General features: G+C 45.6%; 1 protein-coding gene across 3 annotated transcripts in view; it reads right to left on the bottom strand.

Moving 5' to 3' along the window:
• Positions 1–15124, bottom strand: part of cdh24b (cadherin 24, type 2b) — a 210312-nt gene extending 195188 nt beyond the window's left edge. For 2 of the 3 annotated variants that reach the window (XM_085804926.1, XM_085804928.1), the window contains exon 1: positions 14789–15116. The gene's annotated coding sequence lies outside the window, so the exon portion shown is untranslated. Of the gene's footprint in view, positions 1–14788 lie in introns of all 3 variants that reach the window. The other variant, XM_085804927.1, reaches the window with a different exon arrangement.
• Positions 15125–15508: the final 384 nt, after the last annotated feature.

A 15508-nucleotide genomic window follows, 5' to 3' on the forward strand; every position in this document is an offset into this window, starting at 1 on the left:
TGATTCAATGCATTTCACACAGCGCAACCAGCAAGAGTGTTTTATTTTTAAAAAAAAGAGAGAGAGAGAGAGAGTGAGAGAGAGTGAGAGAGAGAGAGAGAGAAAGGAAGCCCGTATCCTATTCTCAGCGCGCATCCAGCCCAGACTGGCGCGTCTGGTCGGGAACTGCAGTTGAGAATTTATTAATAAGCTTACTAAATTGTTTATATTCAGTTTTTTACGAGGTGACAGAAAAGTCAATAGGCCAGGGGGCGTATTAACCCGCTGAAACAACAGGTGACGCCACATGAGGGGGCGGACCCCGTCAGTTATTCGGTTTTCTCAGTTGCATGTATATTGAGACAAGGACAGAAGTCTGACTTGACGCCAAAATCAAATTTTGAGCATAGCTCGATTAAGCTCTGCATGTAAACGTACTGACTGTCAATGTCATGTTCCTTCACAGAAGAAGCCAAATTATTTACAAAGTCTGGACCTCAACTCCATCAAGCTAATTTGGGGCGAGTTGGAAAATAAATTGGACAGATCTATAACACATTCAAAGGAAAACTTTCGGTTTGAATAGCAGAAGACATGATGGGCCAACATTAGTGCTGAAGTTCTCAGGAAATTGACACAATGCCAGAGAAATGTGCTGCTGTAATTGCCACAAAAGGTGGAGATACCAAAGATTAAAAGGTAAATAGTGGATATAAACAGTAGGACTCACTTCATCTGATTATACTCAGAGCAACCATCTGCATATTTCTTGAATATTATGAAATGAAATCATGTTTTAGGTTCAAAAAAGGTCAGGTATTTTCAGATCCATCAGCTGTTCTATATAATTTTGGCCACAGGTAAATCTCAGTATGTTTCTAACAATAAGTGACAATGATGGGAGTCTCAAAAGTCTGGCTAAACCTGACTTCATTCATTTAGTGAATATCATATACTGACAACCGTCTTTCATGCTAGCCAGTGCGCTGTTAGCTTGAGTGGCTGTTTCGTTGTAACCAATGAGCGGAAAGTGGCACCTGCAATCATTTTCAGTCGACAGCTGTGGTGGCTGCCAGCTGTTCACTTACCGAGAGTTGCTGTTGTTGTTGTTTTTATTTAATGTAGCGATGCATCTAGCTAGCTAACGATGCAGGGGACGGGGACATCCTTGTTCTCGTCAATCTTGATGTGTGGACCGTCTCTCCATCCAGCACAGTCTCTGGACACAGCACCAGATCTGTTTGAAGTACTGAACAAGATCTGAGGAGCGGGCTGAGATTCAGAAGTCTGGGCCCGGGCTGGGGAGATGACTGCATGTCTGGAGTCTGGAGAGGAACAAGCTCTAATCAGCCAATTAAATGAAAACACCATGGGTCTACCACAGATGAGAAGGGGGCTGTGATGCATGTCTGCAGCATTATTATAAAAAGCCTTTTTTGCCTTTATTCATTTGTAGTCTGCTTAGTGTTGCATTGTATTTGGAAATCACTGACTCCATGACACTGAACCAAAACTTCACTTTCAGAGACTCCAGCAGCTGCCTCTGTTATTGTGCACTAATGTTGTGTTTTTTTTTTGTGCATCTATCTGTGTTTGCCTGCCTGTTCTCACCCTGCCGTAAATTGGCAGCATGCCTGGGATTTTCCTGCTTTTTCTGCCCAGTGCATCCTGGGATAGGCTCTGCCGAACTCATGAACCTGGGCAGGAATTAGCTGGCATGTAAACTGAATCATTGTAGATGTGCTAGATTGGTTATTGTTATTTGATAATGGGATCAGTTATGCATCCATAAACAATGTGCTAGTTTTCATTTTTGCAATACATAAAACATGGTATTTTAATGTTTTCCAAAAAATCATGGTTAAAATAGTACTGGGGGAAAAAAATCATCACCAATTTCTAGAAGCTCCTTTAAATTTTTAACAGCTCTTTCATGTACCATTTCCATTTTTCAGACCAACATTACTCAGACTTTTATTAATAGTCTTGCAGTAAGTGTAAAAATAGCTGGAATCAGTGTACAGATAGAATATACTGGTGGGGGGAGTATTATGATAATAAAAGTATCAAGGCATTTCTAGGCCAGGACCAGGAGAAGAATCTGCTTCCTAAGAACGGAGTGAGCTGCTGGCTGGCTGTGCAGCCCTGCCCGGGCAGAGGGGGGGAGAAAAATTAAAGTCCACTTGAAGAGAGATGAATGACAAGACTGTAAAGAACAAACAACCTTTCCGCCTAACACCGTGTACGGCGCAACGAGGAACAGATTCTCCATCCAAAGCGTGCTCCGTCAAGCTCAAAACATGATTCCAGCATTGTAGCGCTGTGAAGTCCCTGCCATGTAGGCCAAGCCAAAACAAATGTGATGTCAATGCAATAATAAACGAGCTTTGTGTTTGAGTGCGACCATGATAATTAGTCTCAAGACGGTATGTTAGTAGAGAGAAGGCTCATAAAATATAGAGGCCATTTGGCGTGCACTCAAGAACAAATCTGTATTCTAAGAGCGTGGGCTGTTACACTAATGTTCTACACAGTTTAAATCTGGCAGAGGCACAGTCGGAAAACTTTGTTTGGGGGGAAAGATGCTGACGGATCCAGGCAGCGGGCGAAAACAGAGATTGCCGAGTCAGCGCGCTGGCGTAGATGCACACACCCTCTCCCAGACACACGACACACATGGCGACAGGCCACACACTCCACTCCCTTTAAAAAAAAAAAAAAAAAAAAAAAGAAGGAAGAAGAAATCCTTTTTGTCAGCTCGATTGCCCGTGTGCCCGGAGAGACCGCACACATCCCCATTCAAGGTTCCTGACAAAATTGGGGTCGCAGCTGAACGGCACAGCTCCTCAAGGTCAGAGAGGCGATAATGATGTTTATGAAGACTGAATCCACAAAATAAGATTCCCTCTGTATCTGCTCCCACTCCCCCCTCCCCCTCCCCAAAGTGCCTCTACCTGCAGAGCAAGCGTGCATTGTGACCACGTGTGAAAGGTCTGCTTCGTAATTTCAGCCTGAAGTCGTGTCACGTTGGTGTGCAGTGTGTGTGTGTGTGTGTGTGTGTGTGTGTGTGGGGGGGGGGGGGGGGGGGTGATGATGATGAAGGAGGCTGAGGAAGCTGTGTGTAAAACCTATAACAATCCCAGGACTCTTAATGTATTTTGCCATTTGCGGGCAGGCAGAAAACAAAACGACATTCCTACAGTTTCACGCTGCGCATTATGAGATTACCGTCCCGACATCCTCCAACATCAGCGGGGGGGGGGGGGCGGTGGCATTTTGACAACACTAATCACCTCATTCTGAACCTGTTCTGTTTGCTTAGAGGAGTGGAGAAACCCCTCACCCCCTCCCCCCCAGCAGCTGAAGACCCGGGGAGCAGAAATCACAGGGGCGTAGCAGAGATCTTTGCAGCTCGTCGGGCGGTCCACAGCCTCCTGGAGGGTTCTGTGGTTGGAGATGCTAGCGGCTCGTTCAAATTGTTCCACGGTGTGTTTTCACAGCCTCAGTTCAAACAACGCCCCCCCCCCCACAACCACCACCACCACCACCAACAACAACCCCCATCGAACATCGCCCCACCCCACCCCTGAGAAAAAGCAAACACATCTTGGCCATCTCTGGAGGATTTGGCAAATAAAGAAGAAAAGAGACTTTGTGTTTCTTTGAACGTTTAAGGCTGTTTTTTTTCTGTCTTGTCCTTTCATTGCTGTTGCATTAACTATGCATAGAAAATGAGACTTCTTTTATTATTTATTTGTTGTGATTAAAGCATCAAAAACACAGCAGCACAGTTTAAGCGTGGATTTTTCAGAGGGGGAAACTTGCCAGGCTCAACTGAAGTGCGCTTTAATAGCAATCAAACAAACAAAAATGAGCTGAATCAGTGACAGTGACGCCGATCGGTGCCGCGGTAAACACAGCTGGGCTCATACATTGTGGCTGCAATCTACTTTTTACTAGATGAGTGTAGATGGAGGAATAAAGATGCACACACACACACATAACCGGCGAATTAATTATGTAAAGCTCTTTGGAACAGCAGCCATGTGCATCAGAGTGTGACCAGGGTTGACCACCTTTACCTCAAATGTGCGCGCGTGCCGCTCACACAACGCTTTACGTACACACACACACACAGACACAACCTCGACCCCCTCGGTGCTGCTACACACCCAATTACAATTAATTTTGGTGCTCGCTGCTCCCCCAGGCCAAAGTATCGATGATTCATTTTCTATTTTATCAAAGAAACAGGAGTGCCATTAAAAAGAGATCAGTCAGCCACCAGGCATGAGGAGTCTGCTCCTAATTGGCCATTCATCAAAAAGCCTTCTCAAGTAGATCGCAGCGCTGAAATATCACACATGACAACTGAACCGCACTACATTAATTACACTACTGAGGAACCTCATGCTCTGCCACTTGGCCCCTTTGCTCCTGCAGAGGCTGGGACAACACAGGGTTGCACATGTACACACACAGATGCACATGTGCACCAGGATGCAGTCAGAGAGGGCCAGTTCTCACGCTGCTAAGAATGACGGGGTATTTCTCTATGTAATATGACACTGCACTGAGATAAGCATGAGTATGCCTCTGTATTTTCGGCTTCCCCCCCCTTTCCCTGAGGTGCTGTCAATTCATCTGCTCAATATCATCAGTCAACCTTTGAAAAGAGGCTTTCAACCATTTCACTTCGCAGCATGTCCGGCATGTTTGAAGAGACGCTGCAGTCACCGTCTCCTGGTAGTCTTTGTTCAAGTCGGCAGCAGGACATACACAGATGAAGCATCTTAAGCCCAGTCTCTCCCCTCTCTCTCACCATGTGCAGGGAATTCTCCCTTTCATCCGTTTCCTGATGCACTCTAACTAGACAGTTTTCGGTCATGTCCCAGAATTATGCGTGCTAGCTCTCCAGCTTCCCCTCACACACACTGAACACTCTCGCGCGCTCACACACACAAACAGGGTGAAGACACGAACAGCTGCACATCCACTGACAATTCATCCATCTCTGAATCTCTCATTTTCTGGTTTGAGCATTTTGGTGTATTTTTTTTTCTTCTCCCCTCTGAGCTGCTGGATCAGCTGGGGCCGGGTTCATCACTAAGCACTTGCCCAGAGGCCAAGAAACAAGAGAGGAAAGTGCTGTTAGTGTGGTTACTGAGCAACTACGGGGTTAAAACAGGCAAAAAAAGAGTTGTATGTAAGCTATTTTGCATGCTCACACACACACACGTTTATCTTCAGTGTTTCCTTTAGGCGCAGGACTGATGAGGAAGGAATCTTCAAAGTGACGGTGTGAAACCCAGATGGTGTTTGATGTGTGGATAATGATTTAGGTAAGGCTACGCAACACTTTCTCCACATTCAAGCTCAACAGAAGCCTGAAACTTTGTGTAGACTGGAGCATGAAAACCAGAAATTGAGGCAAAGGGAAATGCTCTGAAGTCCTGGATGTGCAGATTGTTCCTAAACCAGCTGCTGTCTGTGTAACTGCTTTTCATACATCAAGCGGCCGGAGCCGTAGAAGAGAGGAAAGGCATCGTGTGGGGAATCAAACCCCCGTGCCCCTCGCATACGCTCGCGCACGCCGGCGCCCTCACAGTTAGGCTCTGCGCTCGGCACTGCAGCTATCAGTTCATCACTGTCATACAGTAATTCAGTATGTAATGTGCCTCGAAGTCCCTGTGAAGCAGAGGAGCAGACACAGTGTCTACACGGAGCATGCTAAGCCCAGTCCGTGTCCTGTAGGACCGGCTATTTAACACAGGAATAAGCCAATTATCTTCATGGGGTAGGCAAATTTACAATAGGATTTGCTCTATTCCTACAGGACTCCTATGTCAGGGGTGGCAGCTTATTCTGTAGGTTTCTCTCTGTCATGGCCCCACACGTACTCACACACACAGACACCCCCCCTCAATCCCCCCCGTCCCACACACACATACACGTCTGCAGCTGATGCGCTACATGCAGTCGTGCAGATGCACATTACCACCAGCCCAAGCAAACACCTACACAGTCACTCCTACCTCAGGCAAACACAACATTTTCCCAGAATCACTGGCAGCCACTGTAAAGATGAGCCAAAACAAAGAAGTGATAAATAACACTCTGCAAAAAAAAAAGAAAGAAAAAAAAAAAAAGCTACCTTCTGTGCGAGCAAATTTTAATTTTCACGAGCAAATGTTCTGGCAAAAAAAAGAAAAAGAAAAGTTAATTTCCTGAGTATGATAAATTAAATTCCAAAATGCTGGTTACAGTCATTGGCACCTTTTGTTGCAAAGCTTATTAAAGTCTTCCTAAATTGTGTTAAACCATGGTGAAATTATTTAAGTAGCTACAGTTAGTGCATTCAATTTCATGTGTGCTTATGAACTGAGAAATAGGGACAAGTAAATGAAAAGCCAATGAAAGCTGTAAAATTGAAAACTGTAGCCCCGTCACATGTTTTAAAGATTTGCACCAAAAACTCATCACTTAAATGTCAAGACTGAATGGGAGGGGGGAATCATATTTAACGTTGAATATTTAATTTGATTTTTTTCTGTTGTGATTAAAGTTTCCAAGCGCTGACGTGCTAATTGTAGCTTCCTCCGTTTCCGTGCAGCTCAGTGAGATTTGACCCGCCATATGGATCCCTCCCTCATTACCCTTGTAAATGTAAGTAATGCAAGCTGGGCCGTGTGACTGATATGTCTGTGCTTTGATCTGTTCCTCACTCTTTACACCTTGGTCCTCCCACCACAGTGACTCATGATTTTAAGAGATGCTCTGAGCAAGTTGATTTCTTGGCCAGATATCCATTATAACATGAACCAAAATGTTAATTCTTTTTAAACAGGTTCTCTAAATTGAGTGAAATTATGTGAACGGTTTTTATCTGCTCTACTTGTATGTAGAGGGGACTAAATGGATGAGCAAACCGCAGTGCGTCTGAGAGCTGCCTGGTGGTGGTTTGCATTACCTCTGCTTAAAAATCTGAGGTTAGATTAGAGCACCACAAGCGGCTTTGAAACACATTTTTGTGGTATGAATGGGTTTTAATGGTGCTGGGGAAGTTGCTTTTTGAAAATGTATTCAATTGCTTTTATGTCGGTAATTGAAAAAGTAATTACATGGCTTTACTGATTTCTCAACAGCAGAATATATTTCTTTCTTACATGCCACATTATTTTTCCTATCAATTATTCCTTCAGATTAAACAGATTTCCACGTCAAATCTCCTGAGGTCAACAAGTGTCGGATGCAGCACTGATGTTAAGCTAACCGAGCTAACTGAGGGCCACAAGTCGGGGGGTAACCGCCATTCCGACATCCCACCAGTCCGACATAGGCTTGTAATAGTGTAAATGGCAACACTTAATTTTCTATCAAATGTCCCATCATTCCGACAATTCTTGCCTTCTATGGTCGGAATGACGGTATTTTTTTCTTTTTTTAAACATGCTGCCTTTCCAACAACCCCTTTAATAGCGTATTGTTTCCCCAAAAGGAGTTGGTTAAGTTTAGTAAAAAGACCAAGTAGAGGCTAGACAGGCCAGATAGATAGAGAGAGTCCAGAAGTAGAGAGTCCAGATAAGTAGGAGGGAGTCACATGTTGAGTAACGCACATTTCCTTATATCGAAAGCTTTGTCGAAATGGTGGGACGATGGCATGTCAGAATAGTGGTATGTCGGAGTGGTGGGATGTCGGAATGACAGCATGTAACTCTAGAAGTCAAATGCGTGTGAAGCTAATGGTGGGTAGCTACAGGGGCTAAAGCCTAGTTTATGCTTCCGTAACCACACCGTTGTGCACCTTCAAAGTTCTGCATCAAACGAACCCATTGCTGTGCAATTCACCGCCAACGCTAGGTGTAGTGGACCAATCACAGCCCTTGCAGTCGGCGTCGCCTCAAAGCGTAGTTTGAATGTTTTTGGAGGTGCGACTTAATGCAGAAGCATAAATCAGGCTGAAGTGCACAAAGGAATATAGTTGTTAGAGTCCTGTTTCCAAAAAGAGTTGGGACACTATGTAAAACATAAATAAAAACAGAATGTGATGATTTGCAAAACAACTGAAGTGCATAATAAATTGGAAACGTTGGAAATGTTCAAACTGAGAAATGTCTTTGTTTTTTGAAAATTGCCCATTTTGAATTTCATGCCAGCGGCACATTTCAGAGAAACTGAGACTGTTACAACAAAAGACTGGAAAAGTATCTAACTGCCAAAAGAAAACACCTGGTGAATATTCTCACAATTATATTAAGTTACCTCGGAACTGATTAGCAACATGACTTGGTGCAAAAAAGAGTCCCTCTGAGGTAAAGATGGGAAGGGGTTCACCACTCTTGAAAGACTGCATCGGCAAACAACCTAAGAATAAGAATAACTGTGTGATTACAATATCATTAAAACTGAGAGAATTTGTGTAATTATCTGTAAACACAGAGTGGAGGTTAAAGCTCCACCATGCAGAGGTCCTGAGTTGACTGAAGGTGGACTGAGGTGAAGTGGAAAAACGTCCTGTGGTCTGATGAGTCAACATATGAAATTCTTTTTAGAAGTCATGGACGCCACTTCCTCCGGGCTAAAGGGGAGGGGGACCATCCAGCTTGTTGTCAACACACAGATCAAAAGCCAGCACCCGTGATGGGACGGTGTGGGGGGTGGGGGGGTTGCATCAGTACCCAACATGTGCAGGCTCTGGAGCAACTTGTGCTGCCAAATGTACAACATTTATTTCAGGGAGGGCCTTTTCGTATTTCAGAAAGACAAAGCCAAAGCACACTGTGCAGTATGACAACAGCAGGGCTCTGTAGTAATCATGTGGGTGCTAAACTGGCCTGCTGCAGTCCCCACTTGTCACCCACTGAAAAGGTTTGGCACATTATTCAATGTAAAATAGGACAAAGGAGAACTCGAACTGTAAATCAAGCAAGAATAGGAAAACATTTATCTTTCAAAAAATTACAGCAATTGGTCTCCACAGTTCCCAACCACTTAGAGAGAAGAAGGAGTGATGCAACAGAGTGGTAAACATGACCCTGCACCAACTTGTGTTGTTATAGTTACCAGGGGAGGCCTGTGATTCTTTGTTAACATAGAAGTTTTGCTGAGAGCAAAAACTGGAATTTCACATTTTATTATGATGATTATTATTATTAAACCTCTGAGTAACGCCACACGGTTGGTGTCAAGGAGCACTTATTAAATTCATAAGTGCATTGTAATTACTGATTTTTCAATGGTAATCCTGCCACTGCCTCCCATCAGGTCACATTTCCTGTAAATACTTCACTGTCCAACACTGGTTCATTATTCGCTGCTGATGTCATTTAACTTCAGGAGCCGGGCAGCCACAGACCGACACAATCTTCTCCTGCCACGGTGACTTTCATGCAGCTGATGGGTGCGTACATCTTTTCAACAGAGTTTGAAAGAGGTGTGAGGGAATTATTCACTTCTCAATTCCTGGCTCAAATTCAACTTTCCATCAGAAATAACCAGAAAAAAAGGTTCTTTTTTTTTTTGCTCACCACACCAATATTTCTGCCAGTGGCCTGCAAGTCTATAACACACACACACTTGCGCGCACACACACACACACAATCAGAGTCAGTCATATAAGCTTTCTCGTTCTGTCAATGTCTGACTCTTTTGCCCCCTCTCTTTCTCATTTCTACACACAAAAGGTACAAATGTAAATACAGAGAACACACGCACACACACACACACAGCCCGCAGCAGCATCACGCTTTTCTGTATAATAATGTCTCCAGTAGAGCGAGCTGCTGGACTTTTTTCTGTCCTCCTTCATCCTTCCAGTGCAAACAGCCATCCACCAGTGAGCTGGGAGTTGCCTCCACCCAATCGAACGCCCCACACAGAAACTCAGTCCACTCCAGCAGCAACACAGACCAGACCCCCTGCTGGCTGCAGACACAGGACCCAACTCCAGACTCGCAGTTCTTTGCCGTAGGGAGAAAACCAAGAAAATCAGAGAGTGTGCGTGCTTGTGTAGTTTAAAGATTGTCTGACGAGGGTGATTGTGTCTGACAATCGTGTGTGTGTGTGTTGTGTGTGTGCGTAGGGGGGGGCTATGTGCGTGTATGTATCCCCCCACCTGCCTGCATTAGCACGCGCACGCCAGTAAACATCCATGGTGGTCTGAGAACAATCAGACCGTGACAGACTCTGCAGCACCATCCCACAGGCCTCCATCCAGGAAAAACACTGCACCGCTAGACACGGCCATTTCCTCTAAATGACCGCTCCCCCCCCCCTCCCCCCGTCATCACCGGGGGGGAGAGAGAGAGAGTGGCTCCATGTCTCAACACAGCGTTGCTCAGGCTGGGGTCTGCATGTCCTGCTCTAACCTCCAATGCGGGACGCAGGAGACACAGCGCTGAGGGAAGACAGGGGAGGGGGAGGAGGAGGAAGAGGCGTGAAGGATGTTCAAGCTGAATCCCACACTTTAGTTGTTGTGAAACCCCTGATGAATCCCCCCCCCCACACCACCAATCTTGAAAAGTATCATGTCTTCACCTCCTTTGATGCACAGGCCCCATCAGAGGGCATCACATCTACATGGAGCTTAAAGGGATAGTTCGACATCGAAAACTCTCCTATCACCATAACCCCTATAGTCATAGCAGTAGGTTCATTACCTTTAAAGCAGAAGTAAGCGGAATGTTAGTGTTAATATAAGTCTTAAATAGTTATATCTTCCGACAGCAATCACTTAGAGTGTTTGGTCTGAAACACGGGTCTGTCAGTCACTCTGCTCTGCTGTAAGCCGAGGAGAAAACTTTCCTTGTATCCTACAACCTTTATCCAATGAGGAGAGAGAACAGCATGAAGGGGCGGTCCTCTCTGCGTGAATGTGGTGACGTAGAGACGAGGGCAGGGACTGCTAACTCCATCGGCTGACAAGAAGTTAGCCAAAACCACCGGATCGCTTACTTCTGCTTTAATTATCGGTGCATGTTGTTTTGAGATCAGCGGGGCAGAGACGTGAGCTGCTCAGTGAACACAATGGAGGTGAACGGTACAGGCCCCCTGTCCCTCATCAAACTCATCAAATACACAATCCAACAACTCCAAAACGCTCTGGTTGTGACCTGCACATTCACCACGCTATGAAATAATCATGTAACATTACGAGACAGATTTTAGAGGTAAATGCAGCCGGATCAACATTCCAGACATGGCTGCTGGGCGGAGGGATTCCAAAATCATACATATCATAAATTATTATTTTATAGTGTGGTGAATGTGCAGGTCACAACTTCTTCCGTTGTGTTTTGGAGTTGATGGATTGTGTATTTGATGAGTTTGATGAGGGACAGGGGGACGTTCACCTCCATTGTGTTCACTGAGCAGCTCACGCCTCTGCCCCGCCAATCTCAAAACAACATGCACCGATAATTAAAGATAATGAACCTACTCCTCCATAGGGATTATAGCAAAAGGGTGAATTTGCCAAAATGTTGAACTATCCCTTTAAAGGCGGCATCACGTATGGATGAAGAATCGCTCTTCAGTCCTCCGCCTTGAGTGGGTAATTGCAGATGATATAGTCGAGATCCGGTTCCGCGGTAAAAAGTCACTGTGAGTCACAAGGTTTTCAGAGGTAAAGTGTTTTTTTTTTGTTTTTTTTTAACGCAGCTCATTCCGTTTTTCCTTGTGCCTGGAAAGCAAGAAGAAGAGGGGAGCAACAGCAGGATCTGAGGCGACGTTAGATCCTGGAAGCTCCTCGTTTCCTTTGAAACAATCGGAAAGGGAATTCTGCCATTACATTTTCTCTTCTGAGTGCGAGGAGGGGGCCCTGGGGAATGTTCATGTCTTGAGCGCTAAGCATTTATTTCCTTGTTCTCCTCAAGCGTCCCTGGGAGGCCGTGTTGTCTGATTCATTTCACCGAATTGTCAGCTAATGAGTGGTACGCGTCCGTCGACTGCCATATACTCCGTCAGAAGAGAAAAGCCCCCATGGGTGCTCATCTGTAAGAAGGTGGGGAGGGGGGGCTCTCCCATTCTCCCATTCTCATTATGAGGGGAAGGGAAAAGAGACTCACTGATTGTTTACCGTGTCCCTGGACTCTGTGTGTTTCCCACAGGGCAGGAGGAGGGTGAGTTGTACGTGAAGTCATTACTTGTTAGCAAAGGATGCATATTTGGAGGCAGCTCTGACATTTTCAGGGCCACATCATTGACAGAGTTCGATTGAGTCTTTAAAGAATGACAAGCCAGAGAGTCTGCTACAGTCATGGGGAGTTATCTGTCTTCCTGGCAGAGCTTTACAAGGCACTTGAGGCAGGAGAGCCATCAAGGTAAAATGTCAGATTGGTGGATGACGATAGTTTAAGAAAATCTTCACGCAAGATCCCAAAAAATTCTAATTCACCTATTCAGTTCGTCTTCATCCGTCTTCTCCTCTGAAGTGTCCTCAGTGCTGTTTGTTTTCCTCTAAGTGCTGCTCCATCCTCAGTATCCTAACATCTATCGCCGACTACTTCTTCTACTGTCAGCCATAACACACAGTAATGTCCGCTAATGGGATTCAGTGTGTCCCTCTCTTGTCACAACAACACCACCTCTCTCTCTCTCTGTCTCCCTGTCTGTCTTCAGCCTCTTTTCTCCAGGCTGTTTTATCACCAGCATAAGTCACAGACTGGGTGCAACCTGTTCCCGCCGCCACCTCTTCCTCCCTCCCTCCCTCCCTCCCTCCCTCCTCCCATTCTCCACTCTTTCTCCTAATCGCTCGTCATGTTCCATCCCACCCCTTACTCATGTCCACCTCCTCTCATCTGAATACCCCCATCGCTCCATCTAAATACCCCTTCCTCTCCTCCGTTGACGTTTCCCATGTTTCTCATTTATATCTCCCTGTCGCTCTTTAGGTCCCTGTCTGTGTACACGTTAAGAGCTCTCTGTTGTAAACAATTACAAACTGAATACTGGCACAGATCTCTGCGCTCTGTCCCTCTTAACCACATTAGAGGAGGAAAGAGTGCGAGTCCAATCACTGGTCTCCTTCGTCCCATTTTCTCCCTCTCAAAAAGGAAAAAAAAACCTCTGTGATACCACGACTGGTCCAGGGGAAAATTACAGAAAAGTACTCATGCAATCAAATACACTGATACACACTGTGAAAGATACACAGAGAAAAAACACTCACACGTCATGAGAGACGCACTTGCACATAAACAAATACAGCTCGCACACATTGGGCTGATTGTACCAGTGCGCCCTGGTGCAACAGTGATGTATAATACATGAGCACTCCACATACATAAACATGCCTCACACTGATCAGAGCCATTAGTCGCTTAGGGCCCATCATGGGCGCGTGTCACTGTGCGTCTGTGTGCGTGTGAGAGGCGTTCATTCACATTATCACATTAGTTTTTATGTAGATGCTCAACGAGGGTCTGTACTGTGAGAGCAGCAGATTTTCCACTTGAGAATTGACCCAGCTGCAGAGATGACTGTATCAAAAGCTCACTGCGCTCCCTACAACATCAAGAAATTATATATAGATATGGCAGACCCACTTTTCCTGCTCTTACAACAATATAGTACAAGACAGGCTGCAATAATCGATAGGACCTGAGAAGGCAGGTCATAAATCTAAGCAAATGTATTTCCCAGAAGGGCAATGGATGCTTAAGGTCTCACACAAACACAAACATTATTACATTTGTGCACAGCAGTGGAGGGGAAAAGGAGCGTTTTTGCACATGCAGGCACGCGCGCACCGACCGACACAAGTGGATATTAAGCCAAATACTTATTATGACCGACTTATAAGGTCGGGTAATAAATGGACGCAATTAAGCCGGGGTTTTTGAAGCGACTCGCAGCCGCTCAGCCTCATTAGAGACGCGCTGAACCGCGGAGGGATCGCGCATACGTTCGGCGTGCAGGTAAAATATTTGCCCCCGGTGTCGGTGCTCGGCGTGTGACAGTCTGTCAGTCGCTGCCGCCCCGCCGCGTGCAGACAGACAGACAGACAGACAGACAGACAGACAGGCAGGCAGGAGGAGTGCGCACACGCACACGCACGACCCGTCTGTTAGGGAATCGGCGGCTCCCGCACGCGTAAAGACACTGCACCGATTCCAATTTGCACAAAAAGTGACAGCCTCCTTTCTCTTTGCCGTGGAGCCCGAATAAAAACACGCGCCACAAATCTGCCGGGTCGATACATGGATCAATAGGAGAATCAATCAATCTAACAGTTATTATGGCGGTGAAAATTCCCCTACATAAAAAAAAACACATATAAGTGTGTGCCAGGAGACAGGTCCTCAATCTCTTTGACTAAGAGCTCCCAACTGGGACCGTGGTGATTATGAAACAGCTCGTTTTATGATATTTCTCCTAATTACAGCTGGTTGGTAATTTCACCTGAAGCTATAAAAGACTTTTACAACGAGACAAGAAGAAGAAAAAAAAACAGCGAAACCCTCCGGGATCTAGCAAATACGCACGAAGTCGGTCCGCCACAACACGCATCTATTTACCTGAAACAATTAAAGCAACAACAACAACAAAACAGACAGAATTCACACTCAAGTATCTTTATGTGCCGTGTAACGGAATTTCAATTCAAAGTGCGAGCCGTGGTGAATGTGATGGATGTTGAGGCGGTGATGCCAAAGAGCAGCAGGCGGAGAGAGAGACGCAATTCCCAAATACCAAGCGAGAGGGGAAACTAGGTCTGATCTCCACTCAGCCTGTCCACCGTGGAAAATACATCTACATGCTCACAATGACGGGACGGCTCTGGTTCCGGTCCAGTCCGTCCTCCGTTTACCTCTGGATGTCGGATCTCGCTGGGATCGTCTCAAGTTTTCTTCGCCCGTCGCCCGCTCCGGCCGCCGGCAGGTCACAACACTGAGGAGGAGAAGGACAAACGCTGCTACCGCGTCTCTCTCTCTCTCTCCCCTCTCACTCACTCACTCACTCTCTCTGTCCGTGTGTGCGTCTCCTCTCTCACTCCCTCTCTCTCTCTCTCTCTCTCTCGCTCTCTCTCTCTAATATAACCGTGACTCTTGAAAATCTTCCGGAACGTTTTTTTTACCCCCTCCAAATTTTCAGGCTTTTGTCCCTTCATCTCTTCATCACCGCTCTCTGTCGGAAGTTATTATTAGTGTTATAGTGCATCATCACTCATAATCACACCACCTCCTCAGCCACCACCACTATCATCATCATCATCCTTATGGTCATCATCATCATCACCACCACTACCATCATCAGCAGCAGCAGCAGCATCGCCATCATCATCATCATCATCATCATGGCATCCAAGAATCAATACATGTTTCTAATTTAATAGATTGATGAGTACAGATCTTCCACTGTTGAGTGTGGAGTCTTTATCAAAAGGCGTCATTTATCAGTGCTTTAGAATAATACACTAATCCCTTATGGATCGGTTCTATTACTAGCCGCACTATAAAAGCTTTCCAGATGATTTAATTAATGGAGAATCATTTGTTTTATGAGCTGCAGCAGTTCTAGCTTGTACAGC

The sequence above is a fragment of the Trachurus japonicus genome, chromosome 17, assembly GCF_045865225.1.
Source record: "Trachurus japonicus isolate A0001 chromosome 17, Traja_1.0".
Lineage (NCBI taxonomy): Eukaryota > Metazoa > Chordata > Actinopteri > Carangiformes > Carangidae > Trachurus > Trachurus japonicus.